Source organism: Triticum urartu, chromosome 5A (assembly GCF_056163025.1).
Source record: "Triticum urartu cultivar PI428250 chromosome 5A, HENAU_Tu73, whole genome shotgun sequence".
In the NCBI taxonomy this organism is placed as follows: domain Eukaryota; kingdom Viridiplantae; phylum Streptophyta; class Magnoliopsida; order Poales; family Poaceae; genus Triticum; species Triticum urartu.
Genome location: NC_141877.1, coordinates 516,917,069 through 516,940,816, shown reverse-complemented (window position 1 = coordinate 516,940,816; position 23,748 = coordinate 516,917,069).

Sequence of the window (23,748 nt, the reverse complement as noted above, 5' to 3'; positions counted from 1 at the left end):
TTAACACGATTTCCATCCGGATATTGGCTTTCTTGCGGCGAAAGAAGGGCACCAACCGCCTTACGGGGTGGCCACGAGGGCCCAGGTAGTGCCCCCTGCCTCGTGGCCCCCTCGGGCATCATCTCGCGTTGATTCTTCTTCCCAAAAATCACATATATTCCAAAAAAATCTCCGTCAGTTTTTATCCCGTTTGGACTCCGTTTGATATGGATTTTCCGTGAAACAAAAAACATGCAACAAATAGGAACTGGCACTGGGCACTGGATCAATATGTTAGTCCCCAAAAAATAGTATAAAAAGTTGCCAGAAGTATATGAGAGTTGTATAATATTGGCATGGAACAATAAAAAATTATAGATACGACGGAGACGTATCAGCATCCCCAAGCTTAATTCCTGCTCGTCCTCGAGTAGGTAAATGATAAAAAATATAATTTTTGATGTGGAATGCTACCTAGCATAATCTTGATCATGTAATCTAATCATGGCATGTATATTAAGACACGAGTGATTCAAAGCAATAGTCTATCATTTGATATTAAGACAATAATACTTCAAGCATACTAACCAAGCAATTATGTCCTCTCGAAATAACATAGCCAAAGAAAGCTCATCCCTACAAAATCATATAGTTTGGCCATGCTTCATTTTCATCACACAAAATGCTCTCATCATGCACAACCCCGATGACAAGCCAAGCAATTGTTTCATACTTTAGTATTCTCAAACTTTTTTTAACTTTCACTCAATACATGAGCGCGAGCCATGGACATAACACTATGGGTGGAATAGAATATGATGATGGAGGTTGTGTGGAGAAGACAAAAAGGGAGAAAGTCTCACATCGACGCGGCTAATCGACGGGCTATGGAGATGCCCATCAATTGATGTCAATGCGAGGAGTAGGGATTGCCATGCAACGGATGCACTAAGAGCTATAAGTGTATGAAAGCTCAAACTAGAAACTAAGTGGGTGTGCATCCAACTTGCTTGCTCATGAAGACCTCTGGCATTTGAGGAAGCCCATTATCGGAATATACAAGCCAAGTTCTATAATGAAAATTCCCACTAGTATATAAAAGTGATAACTCAAGAAACTCTCTATATGAAGAACATGGTGCTACTCTGAAGCACAAGTGTGGTAAAAGGATAGTAGCATTGCCCCTTCTCTCTTTTTCTCTCATTTTTTTGTTTTTTTGGTGGGCTTCTTTGGCCTCATTTTTTTAAAGTCCGGAGTCTCATCCCGACTTGTGGGGGAATCATAGTCTCCATCATCCTTTCCTCACTTGGGCAATGCTCTAATAATGATGATCATCACACTTTTATTTACTTACAGCTCGATGTCTAGAACAAAGTATGACTCTATATGAATGCCTCCGGCGGTGTACCGGGATGTGCAATGATCTAGCGTAGCAATGACATAAAAAAACAGACAGGCCATGAAAACATCATGCTAGCTATCTTATGATCATGCAAAGCAATATGACAATGAATGCTCAAGTCATGTATATGATGATGATGGAAGTTGCATGGCAATATATCTCGGAATGGCTATGGAAATGCCATAATAGGTAGGTATGGTGGCTGTTTTGAGGAAGATATAAGGTGGCTTATGTGTTATAGAGCGTATCATATCACGGGGTTTGGATGCACCAGCGAAATTTGCACCAACTCTCGAGGTGAGAAAGGGCAGTGCACGGTACCGAAGAGGCTAGCAATGATGGAAGGGTGAGAGTGCATATAATCCATGGACTCAACATTAGTCATAAAGAACTCACATACTTATTGCAAAAATCTACAAGTCATCAAAACCAAGCACTACACGCATGCTCCTAGGGGGATAGATTGGTAGGAAAAGACCATCGCTCGTCCCCAACTGCCACTCATAAGGAAGGCAATCAAAGAAACACCTCATGGTTCAAATTTGTCACACAACGGTTACCATACGTGCATGCTACGAGACTTGCAAACCTCAACACAAGTATTTTTCAGTTTCACAATCACTCAACTAGTACGACTCTAATATCACCACCTTTATATCGCAAAACTATTGCAAGGAATCAAACATATCATATTCAGTGATCTACAAGTTTTATGTAGGATTTTATGACTAACCATGTGAATGACCAATTCCTGTCATCTCTCTAAATAGATATAAGTGAAGCAAGATAGTTTAATTCTTTCTACAAAAGATATGCCCACGCTCTAACAAATATAAGTGAAGCAAAAGAGCATTCTACAAATGGCGGTTTTCTATGTGAAGAGAAACAGACAATCCAAACTTCAAATGATAAAAGTTAAGCACATGAAGCGTTCTATAAAGCCACACTCAAAAGGTATAAGTGAAGTGCAATGAGCATTCTATAAATCAACCATGACTATCTCATACCAGCATGGTGCATCAAAGAAAAGTGAAAACTAAATGCAAAAGACGCTCCAAAATTTGCACATATCGCATGAACGAAACGAATCCAAAAACATACCAATACTTGTTGAAGAAAGATGGGATGCCTTCCAGGGCATCCCCAAGCTTAGACGCTTGAGTCTCCTTGAATAGTTACTTGGGGTGCCTTGGGCATCCCCAAGCTTGAGCTCTTGCCTATCCTCCTTCTCCTCACATCGTGTAGCGATCCAACCTCAAACGGTCGAATCTCTGTGCATAAGTGTCATCCCTGGATCGGTAATGCTGACACACACAGTACTTGAAGGATTTATAACAGAGTTGCAATCACACACTTATTACATCGAATATCTCATAAGAGAGTACTTATTACAATAATGTGGCTGAAGACCATCTAATAAGATAACATCGGAAGGCTTGGAAGATAAAGCGAGTCCATCAACTCCAACGGCATAGCTGAGTGTGCAAAACAACGACCTAGCGCACCTTACTCGTTGTCTGAAAAGTCTGCAACATAATACATTGCAGCCTAAAAACGGTTCAGCACATGGAATATGCTGGCAAAATAACACTGTAGAGCAATGAACATGTAACAGCTACAACTATATGCATATTTGGCTGGTGGAGGCTCTATGGTTATTATGTTTTTGCGAAAAGCCATTTTTTCCCTACAACAAAGGAATATATATTATTTAACTATCATGGTAGTTGATAAACATTGAGAATGGTAAACCCCATCTCAATCCCAATTAAAGTAATCATTAACCCAACAAGTTAATTAAATATAGTGATGAGATCAACATAATAATTCAAGCACCAGATACTCAAGATGTCCATAACCGGGGACACGGCTAATCATGATTAGTTTGTACACTCTGCAGAGGTTTGCGCACTTTTCCCCATAAGACTCGATCTCCTCTGTAGATTTCTCGCACTGCATGATGTTTGAGAAACGGATGACCGAGACACAGTCTTTCAGAAGCATTAGCCCTTTCGACGGGTAAACCGTACCACCTACATCCCCTACATCTGCTAGTTTACCACTAAAAGAGGTCATACAACCTACTCAACTATGCCAGAGCCCATAATGGCTTGTGGTTGCACACGGAAGTTTCCAGCATGAATAACAATATGATCCCTTTGAGCCTGGGTGGCGGACCATAGGATGATCACACGGATTCCCCGGGATCTCCTTGGACAGCACCGGATTTCCCCAGGTGCCCACAAACAATCCACCCTGATGAGTGTTAAAGTAGCCACCTTAAATACACCCTTAGTTCATAATAACAATCACAACTGTCATGGATCACTCAAACCAAACCACGTCTATGAGCGTAGCATAGCAGTATAAGCATAACGTAGAAGTGACTCCCAGGGTTTGATATAAAGGACAATAGGTTCTACCTCATCATCTACTTCCCAATACCCACATGTTATCAATCCTACTCACGCAATGTTTGAGGGTTGAAACTAATGCATAAAAACTGGGTAATAAAGGGGTATGATCAAAGTGTTACTTGCCTTGCTGACGATCTGCAAACCCTATAGACTCGTAGTAGCACGCTTCGCACTCCGGAAACTCTATCGCAAACAAACAATAGCATACATAAGCAATCAAGCAATAGGTGCAAGGTTAAAACTCATATGAGAAAGTCCAAATTGGAAGTTCAACTGAAGAGCTTCGATTTGCAAAAAGAAATACTCAAGTCGGAGCTACGAAACTCAAACTACCATCAAAAGAAGTTCGAATTCAAATCTGCTTGCAACCAAATTTTAATTTGTCAAAATCATGTTCAAGTTTGTTAACTGGAAAGAGGGGTTCGAGACGAAGATTTTGGCGTTGGTTTCACTAGATTTGGACGAACGGTTAAAAAGTTGTGAGGGTTTGAAGATCAGGGGCTAATCGGCGATAAAAATAATCGCGGATAGGTCCTTGGCGAAATAAAACAGAAAAAGAAAAGTCTATCAGACGAACGTCCGCTAACAGAGACAAACGAACGAATTCGTTCGTTATAAGAACTAAACGAACGAACATTCGCATAATAGATCTAACCGAAGAAAAAACCGAGAAAAACCGACCTATATAAAAAAACCGACGAAAACCCAGAAAAAACCGGTCGGTGGCGGCGGGGTCGGCTTCCGGCGACGGCGCGGCGCGGGGCAGCAGCGGCGGCGGCGCGAGGTGGCTGCGGCGCGGCGCGGAGCGGAGCTCGATGCGCGGCGGCGGCTAGGATTTCGCGGGGCGTGGCTTGGGCTGGCGGCGGCTTGGGGCTGGCGGCCTCGGGCCTCGCCTTATAAAGGCTAGCGGTGGCGGGGCGCCTGGGAGTCTCGGCCCGAGCCGGCTCCTAGGTTGGTTCGCGTTTTTTAATAAAATAATCCACCGAAGAAAATCCTAGATAAATATAAAAAAAATTCTAAAAATGCCAAAAACAATTTTCACCATCTAAATAAAATATTTAGAACAAAGTGAACATTTTTCTGGACTAAAATGCACTTTTTTAAAAAAGCATATTTTTTCTAGTTCAAATAAAACCTCTAATAAAATCCAATAAAATATTTATTTGATTTTAACATTTTCCTCCAATATTTCTTTTATTTTGGAGAAGTCCTTTTATACCCTCTCTTTTATTTTTAATATTGGAAATATTTCGGAGAGAGAAATATTAAAACCAAAATGATCCTCTTTTCAAATTTGAGAAAATTCAAATATGAAAATAAACAAAACTTCCAACTCTCTCCTTGGGTCCTTGAGTTGCTTAAGATTTCTAGGATCAAACCAAAATGCAAATAAAATATGATATGCATATGATGACCTAGGTATAACATCCAAATTGAAAATTGGGATGTTACAAACCTACCCCCTTAAGATGAATCTCGCCCTCGAGATTCGGGTTGGCTAGAAAATAGGTGTGGGTGGTCTTTCCGTAGATCTTCCTCTCGTTCCCAGGTGGCTTCATCCTCGGTATGGTGGCTCCACTCAACTTTGCAAAACTTGATAACCTTGCTACGTGTAACCCGGCTGGCAAACTTGAGAATATTGACAGGTTTCTCCTCATAGGTCAGATCACTATCCAACTGAATTACTTCGATGTGCACTGTATCTCTTAGTGGAATATCGGCCATCTCAGTATGACACTTCTTCAATTGGGAAACATGAAATATATCATGAACTCCTGACAATCCTTCGGGTAATTCAACCTTGTAGGCAACCTCTCCCATACGTACCAAAACTCGGTACAGTCCTACAAACCTCGGGGCTAACTTTCCCTTAACTCCAAAACGTTTAACTCCTCGCAGAGGTGAATCACGAAGATATGCTCCGTCTCCAATCTCATAGACTATCTCCTTGCATTTAGTATCTACATAACTCTTCTGCCTGGACTGAGCTACCTTTAGTCTATCTCGAATCAACTTAACCTTCTCTTCAGACTCTTTGATCAAATCCGGTCCAATAACTGGCGGTCTCCAACTTCATCCCACATTAATGGTGTTCGGCATTTTCTTCCATACAAAGCTTCTAAAGGAGCCATCTTCAAACTAGCCTCATAACTGTTGTTGTATAAGAACTCGGCGTAAGGCAAATTATCATCCCAACTAGATCCATAATCTAGCGCACAAGCTCTCAACATGTCCTCCAGAATCTGATTGGCTCTCTCTGTCTGTCCATCTGTCTGCGGATGAAAGGCTATACTGAACTCTTGCTTGGTACCCAAAATCTGGTAAATTGTGTCCCTCTATCTGATACGATGGTCCTTGGAACTCCATGCAGACATACGATCCTGGTCATATATATTTTGGCCAACTTCGTGCTTGTATAGGTGGTTTTCACGGGGATAAAGTGAGCTACCTTTGTCAAACGATCAACTACTACCCAGATTGAATCATATCCCGATCGGGTCCTGGGCAATCCGGTGATGAAATCCATGCCAAGCTTGTCCCACTTCCATTCGGGTATTGGCATAAGCTGCAGTAATCCTGCTGGTTTCTGATGTTCGGCCTTCACTCTCTGACATACATCACACACTGCTACATACTCGGCAATATCTTTCTTCATACCCGTCCACCAGAAGCGCTCCTTCAAATCCAAATACATCTTGGTGTTTCTAGGGTGAATCGAGTATGGAGAGTCATGAGCTTCCTGAAGTATTAACTTCCTGATCTCAGCATCATTGGGTACATGAATACGATCCTCGAACCATAAGGTCTCGTGCTCATCCTCACGGAAACCCTGAGCTTTTCCTTTGCTCATTTTCTCCTTTATCTCATCGATTTCCTTATCATCCTTCTGAGCTTCTCGAATCTTTCCCAATAATGTAGACTGAACCTCCATTGTTGCCACAAAACCTCTTGGAACTATCTCCAAACGAAGCTCCTTGAGATTATTGACTAGCTCATGCGGTAATCCTCCGCTTACAAGGGTATTGGCATAACTCTTCCTGCTCAAAGCGTCTGCTACAACATTGGCCTTTCCTGGGTGATAATGCAATTTCATATCATAATCCTTTATAAGCTCCAACCATCTCCTTTGCCTGAGATTCAGCTCCTTTTGCGTAAAAATGTACTTCAAACTCTTGTGATCCGTGTACACATCATATCAGTTTCCAATAAGAAAATGTCTCCAGGTCTTGAGCGCATGCACCATGGCTGCTAACTCCAAATCATGCGTGGCATAATTCAATTCATGCGGTAGAAGTTGTCATGAGGCATATGAAACAACTCTTCCGTCCTGCATAAGTACTCCTGCAAGTCCCAGGCGAGAAGCGTCGCAATACACTTGGAAATCCTTGCGTATATCTAGAAGAATCAGCACTGGGGCTATAACCAAACGTTTCTTCAACTCTTGAAAACTAGACTCACATTCATCCGTCCATTTAAAATTGGTGTCCTTCTTCAACAACTCCGTCATAGGCTTCGCAATCTTGGAAAAAATCTCAATGAATCTCCGATAGTATCCCGCAAGTCCTAGAAAACTGTGGATCTCCCCAACTGAGGTGGGTGCCAACCACTTAGTTACAGACTGAACCTTGGTGGGGTCTACTGCTATACCTTCTCCTGATATAACATGTCCAAGAAATCCTACTTCCTTCAACCAAAACTCACATTTGCTGAACTTGGCATACAATTGATGTTCCCTGAGCTTCTCGAGAACTAAGCGCAAGTGTTCCTTGTGTTCCTCTTCATTCTTCGAGTACACCAAAATATCATCAATGAACACCACTACAAACTTATCCAAAAACTCCATGAACACATTATTCACCATACTCATTAAGTAAGTAGGGGCGTTGGTCAATCCAAATGACATGACCATGTACTCATATAGCCCATACGTTGTGGTGAAAGCTGTCTTAGGTATATCTTTTTCCCGAATCTTCAGCTGGTGGTATCCTGATCGCAGATCGATCTTGGAAAATACTTTAGCTCCTTGCAGGCTTGCAGCTGGTCAAACAAATCGTTGATCATCGGTAGTGGGTACTTGTTCTTGATCGTTACTTCATTTAATGCACGATAATCAACAACCATTCTCAAAGATCCGTCCTTCTTCTCAACCAAAAGCACTGGGGCTCCCCACGGGGATGAACTTCGTCGAATATAACCTTTCTCCAGTAGCTCCTTAATCTGCTTCTTAATTTCCTCTAGATCATTTGCGGGCATCCGATACGGTCTCTTTGATATTGGTCCGGTGCCTGGCAACAGCTCTATCAAAAATTCTATGTCCCGATCGGGTGGCATGCCTGGTAGTTCCTCTGGAAATACATCCGGGTAATCCTTCACAACAGGCACTTCTTCCTGAACAACCCCCGAAAGAGATTTTACTTGGGTCCCTTGACGAATGTCTAGATACATACTTGATCATTTTTCCCTCCTAGGTGGTGAGCAGAATTGACTTACTAGCACAATCAATGTTTCCTACATACTTCAATAACCAATCCATGCCTAATATTATATCCAATCCTTGTGACTCCAAAATTATTAGGTCCGAGGGGAAATCATGGCTACCAATGGTCAAGGGTAACCGATCACACCATCGGCTGGCCATATACTCTGCTCCTGGTGAGCTTACTAACATGGGTGACCTAAGGGCTAAGGTTGGTAACTTAAACTTGTCCACAAATCCCATTGATATGTATGAATGTGATGCACCAGTATCAAAAAGAACGAGTGAATTAAATGACTTAACCAAAAACTTACCTATCACTACGTCAGGCTGTTCTTCAACCTCCTCCACGTTGATGTGGTTTACCTGACCTCTCATGAAGGGATTGGGCTTCTTCCCAGAGTTTCCATTTCCATTGCCATTCTTGAACTCAGAACAGTCGTTGGCGTAGTGCCATGTCTTCCCGCACTTGTAACAGGTAACATGGCTCAGGTCCTCTTGGCGGGCGTTGCTGGTTGGGGTGGTTCTGGCTACTGCTTTCTCCATTCCAGTTTCCATTCTTAGGCCCATTGTGGTTATGGGAACTTCCTCCATTGTGAGTATGGCCTCCATGGTTATGGGTGTAACCTCCGGAGTTAGGGGTAAAGCGAGGCTTCTGCTGAGCTCCAGAATTGTACTTCCCATGTCCATACTTCCATTTGCGGCTCTCTATCTGCTGTTGTTTGCTTTCAATCATCAGGTCCCGGTCTACCAACTCCTGATAGTTAGTGAATGTTGCCACCATCAACTACATACTCATCTCATCATCTAGTCCTTCCATAAACTTCTCCTGCTTCGCGGCATCTATGGCCACATCATCTGGGGCATAACGGGCTAACTTGCTAAACTCATCCACGTACTGCCCCACTATACGGTTTCCCTGGCGTAAGTTGCGGAACTCACGCTTCTTCATATTCATATCTCTAGTTGAGATATGGGCTATGCGGAATGCTTGCTGAAACTGATCCCATGTGACATTAGCTATGGGAAAAGTGGCTGTGTAATTCTCCCACCATGAGGCTGCGGGTCCATCCAGTTGGTGTGCGGCAAAGCGCTCCTTCTTCGCATCTGTGCAACCTGCGGTGGTCAACTCCCTTCCAATCCTGCGTAGCCAATCATCAGCAACAATGGGCTCGGTGCTATTGGAAAACACCGGCAGATTCAATCTCAGAAAACAGGCTAAGTTGTCCAATAGAGGTGGTGGCGGTGGGTTATTGTTATTGTTGTTGTTGTTTTTGTTGTTGTTGTTGTTGCCTTGGTTCTGAACTAGTAGCTGCATCAAGGCATTCTGTTGTTGGATCAACTGAGTGAGCTCCGGTGGGAAGAAAAATCTGGGGTCACATCTCGGAGGCATCTGATGGGTTTAGAGGGGAGAGATTAGAATAGAATGAGGTCTAAGGAGAAAAATACTACCCATATGCACATGAGACAAACACATTCATATCACACCACTCAATTCAAACAAGGGCATATAGTCAATCTAGCTACCGTTACAAAATACTCGGACTACTACTATATACATGGGGGAATACTACTGATAATATGGGGGTCATCTAGAAATTTTGATCGGTGGAAGACTCCATGATATCCGCTCCAGCTTCGTCTTCGTAATCATCATCACTACTATAGGGGTCGGAGTCGGTGTCGTCGATGATGATGTAGTCCTTGGGATGGTCGTCATCTCCTCCTGGCGCGGGGTCTCCCATGAATACTCCTAGCTTCCTTGTCAGGTCGTCATTCTTTTCTACTAGTATTGCGATTTCCTCCTCGTATCCATCGCATGTAGACTTGAGTTCCTATTCAAGATCCATGTTCCTAGTCATCAACTTCTTCAGATCTATCATGCTTGCGCACATTTGGTTCTCCTCGCGACGAATGTGCTGGTTTAACTCCTGGATGAAGGCTGCAATGGATCGGTCCCTCCTGGTGTTGATCATCTCCCATCTCTCATCTCGGCACCCACATATCTGGTAGATTCTGTCCTTAATATCCTTATTGTAGACTTCGCCGATGCATCCCATGGCGATGTGGGCTGCCATGCTCTTTCCTAGACTCAAGATTGGTGCATCAAAGGAAAACTCTACGGGCTCAGTAACTGGCGTGAATGTCCTTCCTAGAACATGACTCGAATCATCCAATGCTCCTCTTCTGGTAAAGTGGCGGTGTAGGTCCCGGTGAAGCTTGGTATTCCGATGTTCAGGTACCTAGTGACTTCCTTCAAATGTTGTCCAAATGGTGTGTCCACCATCTATAGAGTGGAAAATGGAGAGGAGTCGGAAATGAGTAGAGAAGAGTGACCTATGGCTTATCTTAGTGGTCGCGTCCTACAATCAACGTGTGCTCTAATACCATCTTGTAAGAACCTCAGACGGTCGAATCTCTGTGCATAAGTGTCATCCCTGGATCGGTAATGCTGACACACACAGTACTTGAAGGATTTATAACAGAGTTGTAATCACACACTTATTACATCGAATATCTCATAAGAGAGTACTTATTACAATAATGTGGCTGAAGGCCATCTAATAAGATAACACCGAAAGGCTTGGAAGATAAAGCGAGTCCATCAACTCCAACGGCATAGCTAAGTGCAAAACAACGACCTAGCGAACCTTACTCTTCGTCTAAAAAGTCTGCAACATAATACGTTGCAGCCCAAAAACAGGTCAACACATGGAATATGCTGGCAAAATAACACTATAGAGCAATGAACATGTAACAACTACAACTATATGCATATTTGGCTGGTGGAGGCTCTATGGTTATTACGTTTTTGTGAAAAGCCAATTTTTTCCTACAACAAAGGAATATATATTTTACTTAACTATCATGGTAGTTGATAAACATTGAGAATGGTAAACCCCATCTCAATCCCAATTAAAGTAATCATTAACCCAACAAGTTAATTAAATATAGTGATGAGATCAACATAATAATTCAAGCACCAGATACTCAAGATGTCCATAACCGGGGACACGGCTAATCATGATTAGTTTGTACACTCTGCAGAGGTTTGCACACTTTTCCCCACAAGACTCGATCTCCTCTGTAGATTTCTCGCACTGCATGATGTTTGAGAAATGGATGACCGAGACACAGTCTTTCAGAAGCATTAGCCCTTTCGACGGGTAAACCGTACCACCTACATCCCCTACATCTGCTAGTTTACCACTAAAATAGGTCATACAACCTACTCAACTATGCCAGAGCCCATAATGGCTTGTGGTTGCACACGGAAGTTTCCAGCATGAATAACAATATGATCCCTTTGAGCCTGGGTGGCGGACCATAGGATGATCACACGGATTCCCCGGGATCTCCTTGGACAGCACCGGATTTCCCCAGGTGCCCACAAACAATCCACCCTGATGAGTGTTAAAGTAGCCACCTTAAATACACCCTTAGTTCATAATAACAATCACAACTGTCATGGATCACTCAAACCAAACCACGTCTATGAGCGTAGCATAGCAGTATAAGCATAACGTAGAAGTGACTCCCAGGGTTTGATATAAAGGACAATAGGTTCTACCTCATCATCTACTTCCCAATACCCACATGTTATCAATCCTACTCACGCAATGTTTGAGGGTTGAAACTAATGCATAAAAACTGGGTAATAAAGGGGTATGATCAAAGTGTTACTTGCCTTGCTGACGATCTGCAAACCCTATAGACTCGTAGTAGCACGCTTCGCACTCCGGAAACTCTATCGCAAACAAACAATAGCATACATAAGCAATCAAGCAATAGGTGCAAGGGTAAAACTCAGATGAGGAAGTCCAAATTGAAAGTTCAACTGAAGAGCTTCGATTTGCAAAAAGAAACACTCAAATCGGAGCTACGAAACTCAAACTACGATCAAAAGAAGTTCGAATTCAAATTTGCTTGAAACCAAATTTTAAATTGTCAAAATCATATTAAAGTTGGTTAACTGGAAAGAGGGGTTCGAGATGAAGATTTTGGCATTGGTTTCACTGGATTTGGACGAACGGTTAAAAAGTTGAGAGGGTTTGAAGATTAGGGACTAATCTGCGATGAAAATAATCGCGGATAGGTCCCTGGCGAAATAAAACAGAAAAAGAAAAATCTATTGGACGAACGTCCGCTAACAGACAAACGAATGAATCCGTTCGTTATAAGAACTAAACGAACGAACGTTCACAGAATAGATCTAACCGAAGAAAAAACCGAGAAAGACTGATCTATATAAAGAAACTGGAGTAGATCTAGGGTTTACCAAAAAAACCAATGAAAACCTGGAAAAAAATTGGTCGGCGATGGTGGGGTCGGGGTCGGGTTCCGGCGACGGCGCGACGGTGGCTAGGGTTTCGCGGGGCGCGGCTTGGGCTGGCGGCGGCTAGGGTTTCGTGGGGCGCGGCTTGGGCTAGCGTCGGCTAGGGTTTCGCGGGGCGCGGCTTGGGCTGGCGGTGGCTTGGGGCTGGCGGCCTCGGGCCTCGTGTTATAAAGGCTGGCCGCGACGGCGCGCCTAGGAGTCCCGGCCTGAGCCGGCTCCTAGGTTGGTTCACGTTTTTTTAATAAAATAAATTCCGCCGAAGAAAATCCTAAATAAATATAAAAAATTCTAAAAATGCCAAAACAATTTTCACTGTCTAAATAAAATATTTAGAACAAAGTGAACATTTTACTGGCCTAAAATGCAATTTTTTTTAAAAATGCATATTTTTTCTAATTCAAATAAAACCTTGAATAAAATATAATAAAATATTTATTTGATTTTAACATTTTTCCTCCAATAGTTCTTTTATTTTGGAGAAGGCCTTTTATCCCCTCTCTTTTATTTTTAATATTGGAAATATTTCGGAGAGAAAAAATATTAAAACCAAAATGATCTTTGAGGGAGTCCTAGATTAGGGGGTCTCCGGACAGCCGGACTATATCCTTTGGCCGGATTGTTGGACTATGAAGATACAAGATTGAAGACTTCGTCTCGTGTCCGGATGGGACTCTACTTGGCGTGGAAGGCAAGCTAGGCAATACGGATATGTATATCTCTTCCTTTGTAACCGACCTTGTGTAACCCTAGCCCCCTCCGGTGTCTATATAAACCAGAGGGTTTTAGTCCGTAGGACGACAGACAATCATATCATAGGCTAGCTTCTAGAGTTTTAGCCTCTCTGATCTCGTGGTAGATCAACTCTTGTACTACTCATATTATCAAGAACAATCAAGCAGGACGTAGGGTATTACCTCCATCAAGAGGGCCCGAACCTGGGTAAACATCGTGTCCCCTGTCTCCTGTTACCATCCGCCTTAGACGCACAGTTCGGGACCCCTACCCGAGATCCGCCGGTTTTGACACCGACAATGGTGCTTTCATTGAGAGTTCCTCTGTGTTGTCACCGTAAGGCTCGATGGCTCCTTCGATCATCGCTAGCGATGCGGTCCAGGGTGAGGTTTTCCTCCCCGGACAGATCTTCGTATTCGGCGGCTTCACACTGCGGGCCAATTCGCTTGGCCATCTGGAGCAGATCGAGAGCTACGCCCCTGGCCATCAGGTCAGATTTGGAAGCCTGAACTACACGGCCGACATCCGGGGAGACTTGATCTTCGACGGATCCGAGCCCACGTCGGACGCGCCGCACAGTCGCGACGAGCATGACATAACTCTGCCGTCGGACAATGTTCGGGAGATCGCATCCGCAACTACTCCGGCCATCAACCCGGAGCAAGTCGCGCCATACGAGAGCGGAGGGATAGAGCCCGCCATGGAGGCCGCACTCTTAGTGGCGATAGAGCCATATGCTGACTTCACCCCTCACGAGAACCGTGTCGCCGAACCATTGGATTCATCTTCGGCCACGGACTCCGAGCCGCTCACATCCATGCCCGTCGAGTCCGACTGGGCATCGATCATGGAATTCACCTCTGCGGATATCTTTCAGCACTCACCTTTCGGAGATGTGCTAAATTCATTAAGGTCTCTCTCTCTGTTAGGAGAACCTTGGCCGAACTATGTTCGGATGGGATGCGGACGACGGGGAAATTTGCTGCCCACCCACCACCCACCTAGTAGCCACTGTCGACGACTTAACCGACATGCTCGACTTCGACTCCGAAGACTTCGATGGTATGGACGTCGAAGCCGGAGACGAACAGGAACCACCGCACTCAGGGCACTGGACCGCCACCTCATCATATGACATATACATGGTGGACACCCCCAAAGAAGGTAATGGCGACGAGACAGCGGAGGATGACCCCTCCACGAAGCAACCCAAGTGCCGACGTTAGCGGCGCCGCTCTAAGTCCCGCCATAGCAAGAGCAGTGATACCGGCATAGGAGATAATAACACCCTGGATAGCGCCGAAGACAACAACAATCCCCTCCAGCACGATATAGAGCCAGAGGACGAACAAGCTAGCCCTCCAGAGCGGGCAGCAGATGGAGAACCAGAGGGAAAATTACATGCCTCCCTCCGAAGACGAGGCGAGCCTCGACGACGACGAGTTTATCATGCCCGAGGACCCCGTCGAGCAAGAGCGCTTCAAGCGCCGGCTTATGGCCATGACAAATAGCCTGAAGAAAAAGCAGCAACGGCTTCAAGCTGATCAAGACTTGCTAGCAGACAGGTGGACCGAAGTCCTTGCGGCCGAGGAGCATGAACTCGAGCTCCCGTCCAAGAGTTATCCAAAACGCAGTTTGCTACCTCACCTCGAGGAGGAAGCATCGAAACCTCATTCACCAGTGTACAATGCGGCTGACAGGCCACTACGCGGCCGAGTCAGTAAGGCGTTTCAGCCTAAAGTTCAGCCCGCACCCTGTCGCCACTCAGTCAAAAATGCTAAGACCCGGGGCAACATAGAGGACCTGCGAGACATATTGGACAGTAAGGAAAAAAATCACAAGGTCAATATACGGGACACAGGCACGTGCACCCACACGGGACGATGATTGTTGCATCGGATACACCAAGAGTAAATCCAGCCGGGCCGAATACGGCAGACAAGACTTATACGAACTACGTCGGGATATAGCCCGGCACAGAGGTGCCGCACACTCCCTATGCTTCACTGATGAAGTTATGAATCATTAATTCCCGGAGGGTTTCAAACCCGTAAATATTGAATCATACAATGGCACAACAGATCCCACTGTATGGATTGAGGATTTCCTCCTTCACATCCACATAGCTCACGGTGATGATCTACATGCCATCAAGTACCTCCCACTAAAACTCAAAGGACCAGCTCGGCATTGGCTGAATAGCTTACCAGCAGATTCCATCGGCAATTGGGAAGATCTGGAAGACGCATTTCTTGACAACTTCCAGGGCACTTATGTGGGGCCACCGGACGCTGATGACTTGAGCCACATAACCCAGCAGCCAGGGGAATGGCCAGACAATTCTGGACTCGGTTCCTAACAAAGAAAAACCAAATTGTAGACTGTCCGGATGCAGAGGCCCTAGCGGCATTCAAGCATAACATCCGCGACGAGTGGCTCGCCCGCCACCTCGTCAGGAGAAGCCGAAATCTATGCCAGCCCTCACGACACTCATGACCCGCTTTTGCGCGGGTGAGGACAGCTGGCTGGCTCGCAGCAACAATACAACGAGGAATTCGGATACCTCGGACACCAAAGATGTTAACGGTAGGCAGCGTCGTAATAGACCAAAGCGACGCAATAACGGCGATAACACCGAAGATACGACAATCAATGCCGGATTCAGAGGCTCTAGATCCGGTCAGCGGAAAAAGCCATTTAAAAGAAATACTCCGGCTCCGTCTAGTCTGGATCGCATACTAGATCGCTCGTGTCAAATCCACGGCACCCCCAAAAAGCCAGCCAATCACACCAACCGAGAATGCTGTGTGTTCAAGCAGGCCGGCAAGTTAAATGCCGAAAACAAGGACAAGGGGCTGCATAGAGATGATGAGGAGGAGCCCCGGCCGCTGAACATAGGAGGACAAAAGGGGTTTCCCCCACAAGTGAAGACGGTGAACATGATATATGCAACCCACATTCCCAAGAGGGAGCGGAAGCGTGCACTAAGGGACGTCTACGCGATGGAGCCTGTCGCCCCAAAGTTCAACCCATGGTCTGCTTGCCCGATCACCTTCGATCGCAGGGACCACCCCATCATTGACGGATTTCACCTCACTCGAGTCCTTATGGATGGTAGCAGTAGTCTAAACCTGCTTTATCAGGATACAGTGCAAAAAATGGGTATCGATCCCTCGAGGATCAAACCCAGCAAAACCACCTTTAAAGGCGTCATCCCATGTATAGAGGCCCACTGCACAGGCTCAATCACACTGGAAGTGGTCTTCGGATCACCGGACAACTTCCGAAGCGAAGAGTTAATCTTCGACATCGTCCCGTTTCGCAGTGGCTATCATGCACTGCTCGGACGTACATTCAATGCAGTGCCGCATTACGCATACCTCAAGCTCAAGATGCCAGGACCTCGCGGGGTCATAACAGTAAATGGAAACACAGAACGCTCGCTCCGTACGGAAGAGCACACTGCGGCCCTTGCAGCAGAAGCACAAAGCAGCCTGTTCAGGCAGACCACTCATTCGGCGTCACAGCCCCCGGACACCTTCAAGCGAGTCCGGAACAAGCTGCAACAGGATCGCCTGGCACGATCAGAGCTCGCCTAGCAGTTCGGCCCCCCGTCCTAGTCCCAGTGAAGCGACAAAATCCGTGCCGCGCGTATATAACTACGCATTGAAAATACCATGGACATAGGCGGGGGCACGACCAGGACATGCCCCGCATTGTGGCTTAACTGCACTAGGGGCTGCATACCTCTGGCATTCCTTTTCTCTTTTAGGGCCTAACTCTCTGGAAGCCCTTTCCGGCAGTACGATTGCCAGACACATTCCGAAAGCAACAACCAAGGCGGCAAGAAGCTAAGATGAACACGGGAACCGCCAGGTGGTCTCTAGTAATAATTGACATACCCGCTTTTCACCATTTATGCATAGCTTGCCCTGGGATAGGACATTTTGAATTATCCTACTTTATGCTTATTGCACTACTTGTACCAGTATGCTTTGACGTATTATTTAAATAACAATGCATATCATTAATATGTCTTTGCATTATTTAAGTTTTTCTATTTCTCTTGTATGTCCACTTACGACAATCCGCGCCCACAAGTTCGGGTACGGTCAGTTCGCCAGGGGTTCTAGGTTACCCCATAATACGGTGCAAGAAGTTCGAACACTTTCGACAGTGCGGCACCCCAAACTTATAGCATTATATGCATCAGCTCCGTATCATGTCTTTGGTCAAATGTTGGGTTGCCCGGCTCCCATGCTTTGGTACCTTACGTTCCGCTATATCGGCTAAGGTAGCGGTGGGAGAACTACTGCGATTGTGTCCCGGTTCTTCCGGACGAGCACCTCAGTAGAGAAAGCCAAAAACTGACTGTCATGATAAGGCGAGAGACTGGTCGTTGTTCGAGAGGTCTCAAGTCCTTAAAGACTTTTTCCGCTTCGGGCGAGGAGTCGGTCTTGTCCGGCTTAGGCGTGTATAGCGCCCCAAATTCGGCCCTCCGAATACCAGGGGCTTCGCCAAAATTTAAAATCATAGACTTCTATGGCTAAGTGAGAGTGATAAAGCATTATAGTCCGATTGCCTGGTTCGTTGCGCTGAACACCTCCCTTGGAGGACCCAAAATTGGGGTAAAGAGTGCCCAGGTTTATCCCGAACACCCCGGTACTAGTTACATGGGGGAAGAAGCCGACGACGGGCCAACTCTTAGATTTTATAAACGATCGCACAGAAGGTAATATTTTAAATTAAGAAAGCGTCGCATGGCGCAAATGAACTCGTTTCATATTACAGGATCACATGAGCATGTTCATTCAAAAATTACATCCTTGGCACACTCATCTGCTACTAGGCGGGAACCCTCCAGGAGACCCTCATAATAATTCTCGGGGCGGCGATGCTCCTTGCCCTCCGGAGGCCCCTCCTTCACCAGCTTCACGGCGTCCAGCTTCGCCCAGTGCACCTTCGCCCGGGCAAAAGCCCTGCGTGCACCCTCGATGCAGATGGACCGCTTGATGACTTCAAGCCGCGGGCAGGCTTCCACAAGCAGCCTCACCAGGCCAAAGTAGCTGTCGGACAGGGGCTCGCCAGGCCACATCCGGACTATAAGGCCCCTCATGGCCTGTTCGGCCGCCTTGTGAAGCTCGACCAACTGCTTCAGCTTGTCGCTCAAGGGCACGGGGTGTTCGGTCCCAGTATACTGAGACCAGAACAACTTCTCGTTGAGCTCCCCTCCTCAGCCCGGTAAAACTCCGCGGCGTCCAGTACACTGCAGGGAAGATCTGCAAACGCTCCTGGAGAGCTTCGAACTTGGGTAAGAAAAAGGAAAGTCTCCTTCACGTGCTTGCTTTGCATAATGTATGCCTTACCCGCTGCTATCCTCTTCACCACGTCAATCTCCTGGAGGGCCTTGTGGGCTTCGGCCTTGGCGCTCCGGACGCTTTCAAGCGCCTGCGCGAGCTCGGACTCTCGCATCTTAGAGTCCAGCTCCAAGGACTCGTGCTTTTTGGCGAGAGCCTCAAGCTCTCGCTGCACCTCGCCCACTCGGGCTTCTTGTTTCTCCCGTTCAATGCGTTCTTTGGCCGCTTTGTCTTCGGCCCCGGAAAACGCCTTCCTTAGGGTCGCCACCTCGGTCGTGGCCCCTGACAAATCCATGATGATCCTATTACTTTATACTCGAACTTCTCTTTAACTATATAGACAGGGGTATTTCTTACCTTTGCTCTCTTCGAGCTGCCTCTTGGTCAGGTTGAGCTCGTCCTCAGACCACTTCAGGTCCTGCTTCAGTGCAGAGACCTCCGCAGTATGTACGGCAGCGACCAGTAGTGAAGCCTGCACATACACATAGACATACTTTAATTAGACTCCTGAGGCATCATTTGATCCTCTATTCGGCTTTTCTTCACGAACGCCGAACAGAGCATCAGGGGCTACTATCTATGCTGTAATATTTTCTTATATTTTGATTGCTTACCTCAAAGCCTGTTAGGAGGCTGGCGCAAGCTTTGATTAGTCTGTTCTTGGCGGACTGAACCTTCTCGACCACCGCAGTCATGATAGTGCGGTGCTCTTCTTCAATGGAAGCGCTGCGAAGTGCTTCCAGCAGATTGTCTGGTGCCTCTGGTTGGACAGAGGACACCGACATGGATGGTTGGCCCCCCTTGACGGGGGATCGTCTGCCGGAGTCTGGAACCATTGAGGGTTCCGGCGCAGTGTCCGGCTGGGGCCCAAACTCGAAGCCCGTAGGAGCCTCGCTCCCTTGGTACCCAGGGTCCGGGAAGTCGTCGTGAGGCGCCCCTAGGACCACCTCCCTTGGCTCAGTGCCTGTTTAGACAACACCTTGGCGTTGTCCGTAGGGCGAGGGCTGGAAGCGGTCGGAAGAGAACCGTTGTTCATATCCGACGAGTCCAAAGAGCCGCTCGACGAGGGTACGTCAAGATGAGCTCGGGACGGACTGCATAATCATGTTCGGCATCAGGAAAGGCAGTACAATAAAACATATCATGAAGTACTATGGTGTCCGGACACTTACGACTTTGCCAGGGGCTTGTCCTGGGTAGCCACTTGTCGCCGCTGTCGGCGGCCGTCGTGGCACGGTCCGGAAGGAGGGTCCTTCCCTTCTTGGACCCTTCGGCCTCCCCGGATGGGTCGGCTTTCCTTTTCTTGTCTCCCCCGGCTGGGGGTGAGAACTTTTCTCCTCCTCCTCCTCCTTTCCATGGGAGGAGTGTGCGTCGGAGTCATCATCCGATGACTCTGATTCAACCTTGCGCTGGAGACGCTTTCGGGTCCCCGCGGTCTTCTTCTTGGTCTTTTCCGGCACCTCGTAGGGTGCCGGAGTCAGCATCTTCATCAGAAGAGCGTCTGCAGGATCTTCGGGCAGTGGGGCTGGGCTATTAAGCTGCTCCGCCGTCTCTATCCAGTCCTGTTAATGACATGGAAGTTCAGATCCTACACACAACTAAACCGGGGCAAATAAATACCCTGAGAAATATAAAAAGCCTACCGGATTGGCGCGGCGCTTTGCGCTGAGTCCACGGTCCTCGTTGAGGGGGGGAGGGATCTTGGCGCTCTTGAACAGCACCCTCCAGACGTCCTTGTGCGTCGTGTCATAGAGCTCTCGCAGCGTATGGTGCTTGGCCGATTCGAACTCCCACAATACAAATGCCCGCCGTTGACACGGAAGGATTCGGTGGAAGAGCATAACCTGGACCACGTTGACGAGCTTGATTTTCTTGCTCATCATGTTCTGGATGCAGGTCTGGAGTCCGGTCAGCTCTACCGAAGAACCCCAGGACAGGCCCTTCTTTTTCCAAGAGGTGAGCCGTGTGGGGATTCCGGATCGAAATTTGGGGGCCGCCACCCAGTTGGACTCGCGTGGCTCGGTGATGTAGAACCACCCCGATTGCCACCCCTTTATGGTATCCACGTAGGTGCCCTCGAGCCAGGTGACATTAGGCATCTTGCCCATCATGGCACCTCCGCACTCTACTTGCTGGCCGCTCACTACCTTCGGTTTGACATTGAAGGTTTTCAGCCATAGGCCGAAGTGAGGTCTGATGCGGAGGAAGGCCTCGCACACGATGATAAATGCCGAGATGTTGAGGATGAAGTTGGGGGCCAGATCATGAAAATCCAGCCCATAGTAGAACATGAGCCGATGGACAAATGGGTGGAGGGGAAATCCCAGTCCACGAATGAAATGGGTAAGAAAAACTACCCTCTCATGGGGTGCGGGCGTTGGGACGATCTGCCCCGCATCGGGCAGCCGGTGCGCGATATCCGCGGCCAAATATGCGGCTTCCCGTAATTTTTTGACGTTCTCCTCCGTGACGGAGGAGACCATCCACTTGCCTCCTGCTCCAGACATGCTTGGAGTGGTTTGAGAATAGGAACGTGAGCTTGGGCGCTAGAGCTCAAGTGTGCGGGAATGGATAAGCGAGGAGGAAGAAGGCATGGGTGAAAAAAGTAAATCCTTGTCCCTTTATAAGGGCGGAAGAGGCGATGTGCCTCCCCACTTTCCTGGTAAAACCGCTTATTCCCCAGGCGCCGTAATTGATGGGGCAGTTGGGTTACCCACGTCCGTATTAATGAGAATCCCATGATAAGGGGAACACGATCTCTGCTTTGATAAGACGTGTCAAGAAAACCGCATCGCGATATGTGCGGAGCTGGTTGAGAAAAGCGGTTCGAATAATAACCGGGCCATGGCACAATGTCGTGCTGTCAAAACATGTCAGCAGATTAGATTTGTGGAAATATTATTCTCTCTATGGTGGTCTGTGGAACTTATTTTGCAGGGCCGAACACTATCCTTGTATTCAAAACTCTTCCATGATGTATGCGGAGGAGGAACCCGCCTTGCAATGCCGAACACAACACTACGCGCCGGACTCATCGTCATTGAAGCCTGGTTCAGGGGCTGCTGAGGGAGTCTTGGATTAGGGGGTCTCCGGATAGCCGGACTATATCCTTTGGCCGGACTGTTGGACTATGAAGATACAAGATTGAAGACTTCGTCTCGTGTCCGGATGGGACTCTATTTGGCGTGCAAGGCAAGCTAGGCAATACGGATATGTATATCTCTTCCTTTGTACCCGACCTTGTGTAACCCTAGCCCCTCCGGTGTCTATATAAACTGGAGGGTTTTAGTCCATAGGACGACAGACAATCATATCATAGGCTAGCTTCTAGGGTCTAGCCTCTCTGATCTTGTGGTAGATCAACTCTTGTACTACTCATATTATCAAGAACAATCAAGCAGGACGTAGGGTATTACCTGCATCAAGAGGGCCCGAACCTGGGTAAACATCGTGTCCCCTGCCTCCTGTTACCATCCGCCTTAGACGCACAATTCGGGACCCCCTACCCGAGATCCGCCGGTTTTGACACCGACAATCCTCTTTTCAAATTTGAGAAAATTCAAATATGAAAATAAACAAAACTTCCAACTCTCTCCTTGGGTCCTTGAGTTTCTTAAGATTTCTAGGATCAAACCAAAATGCAAATAAAATATGATATGCATATCATGACCTAGGTATAACATCCAAATTGAAAATTGGGATGTTACACATCGAGACCTCCTCGATCTTCGAACACTTCATCCACACAAAACTCAATAGAAAGCTCGGTAAGATCCGTTAGTATAATAAAGCAAATCACTACTCTAATTACTGTTGCAAACCAATTCATATTTTGTTTTTGCATTGTAGCTACTTTAATATAAATTTTCCATGGCTTAATCCATTGATAGAAATAGACAATTTCATCAAAACATGCAAACTATGCATCAAAAACAGAATCTGTCTTAAACAGGACAGTCTGTAATAATCTGAACATTCACCATACTTCTGGTACTCCAAAAATTCTGAAAAAATGAGGAAAAATAAAAAATTTGTATATATAGACAGTGCAAAAATTTTCAGAACCGTTTGACGTTCCAGTAAAAAAATTTAAAATCGCGCACTACAGCCAAAATTTTTGTTTTGCACCGCACAAACCAACAAGCAATGTAAACATCCTAAAGGCAAATCTTGGCACATAATTTTTGTTTCTAAGCTTTATAAAAGCACACAACAGAAATAAATGACTCTCTAAAACTTCTGGGTTGTCTCCCTAGCAGCGCTTTCTTTAAAGCCATTAAGCTAGGCATATAGTGCTCAAGTAATGGATCCACCCGGATCCCAAGGTATATCAAAGCCAATTTTAATTAACAATGATTTGTGATTTAGTAGTGAGCACAAAGTAACATATATCATGTAATGACGAAGTCTAACTCTCTTCCTATGCATTGGCATGCCATAAAAGAACAATTCATGCACACATAGTAAAGGCCAATGCATAGTATAAACAGTTTCTTGCAATTTTATCATAATGGAAAGATGGAGAGGCGGAGATGTAGTTCCTCTCTCATAATAATTGCAAGTAGGAGCAGCAAGCACATGCATATTATATCTATCAAAATCATCATGTGTAGTAGTAAAACACAACCCATCAATATAATCCTTAATAAGGGCAAACTTCTCCGATATAGTGTAGTCGGGAGAATTCAAAAAGATAATAGGACTATCATGCGTGGGTGCAATAGCAACAATTTCATGTTTAACATAAGGAACTATAGCAAGTTCATCTCCATAAGCATAATTCATATTGGCATCTTGGCCACAAGCATAGCAAGCATCATCAAAAAGGGATATTTCAAAAGAATCAATGGGATCATAACAATCATCATAGCAACCATCCTTCGGTAAGCACGAAGGGAAATTAAACAATGTATGAGTTGAAGAGTTGCTCTCATTAGAAGGTGGGCACGGGTAGCTAATCCACTCTTCCTCCTTTTGTTCTCCGCTCTCCTCATCATATTTTTCATCCAATGAGCTCACAGTTTCATCAATTTCTTCTTCCATAGACT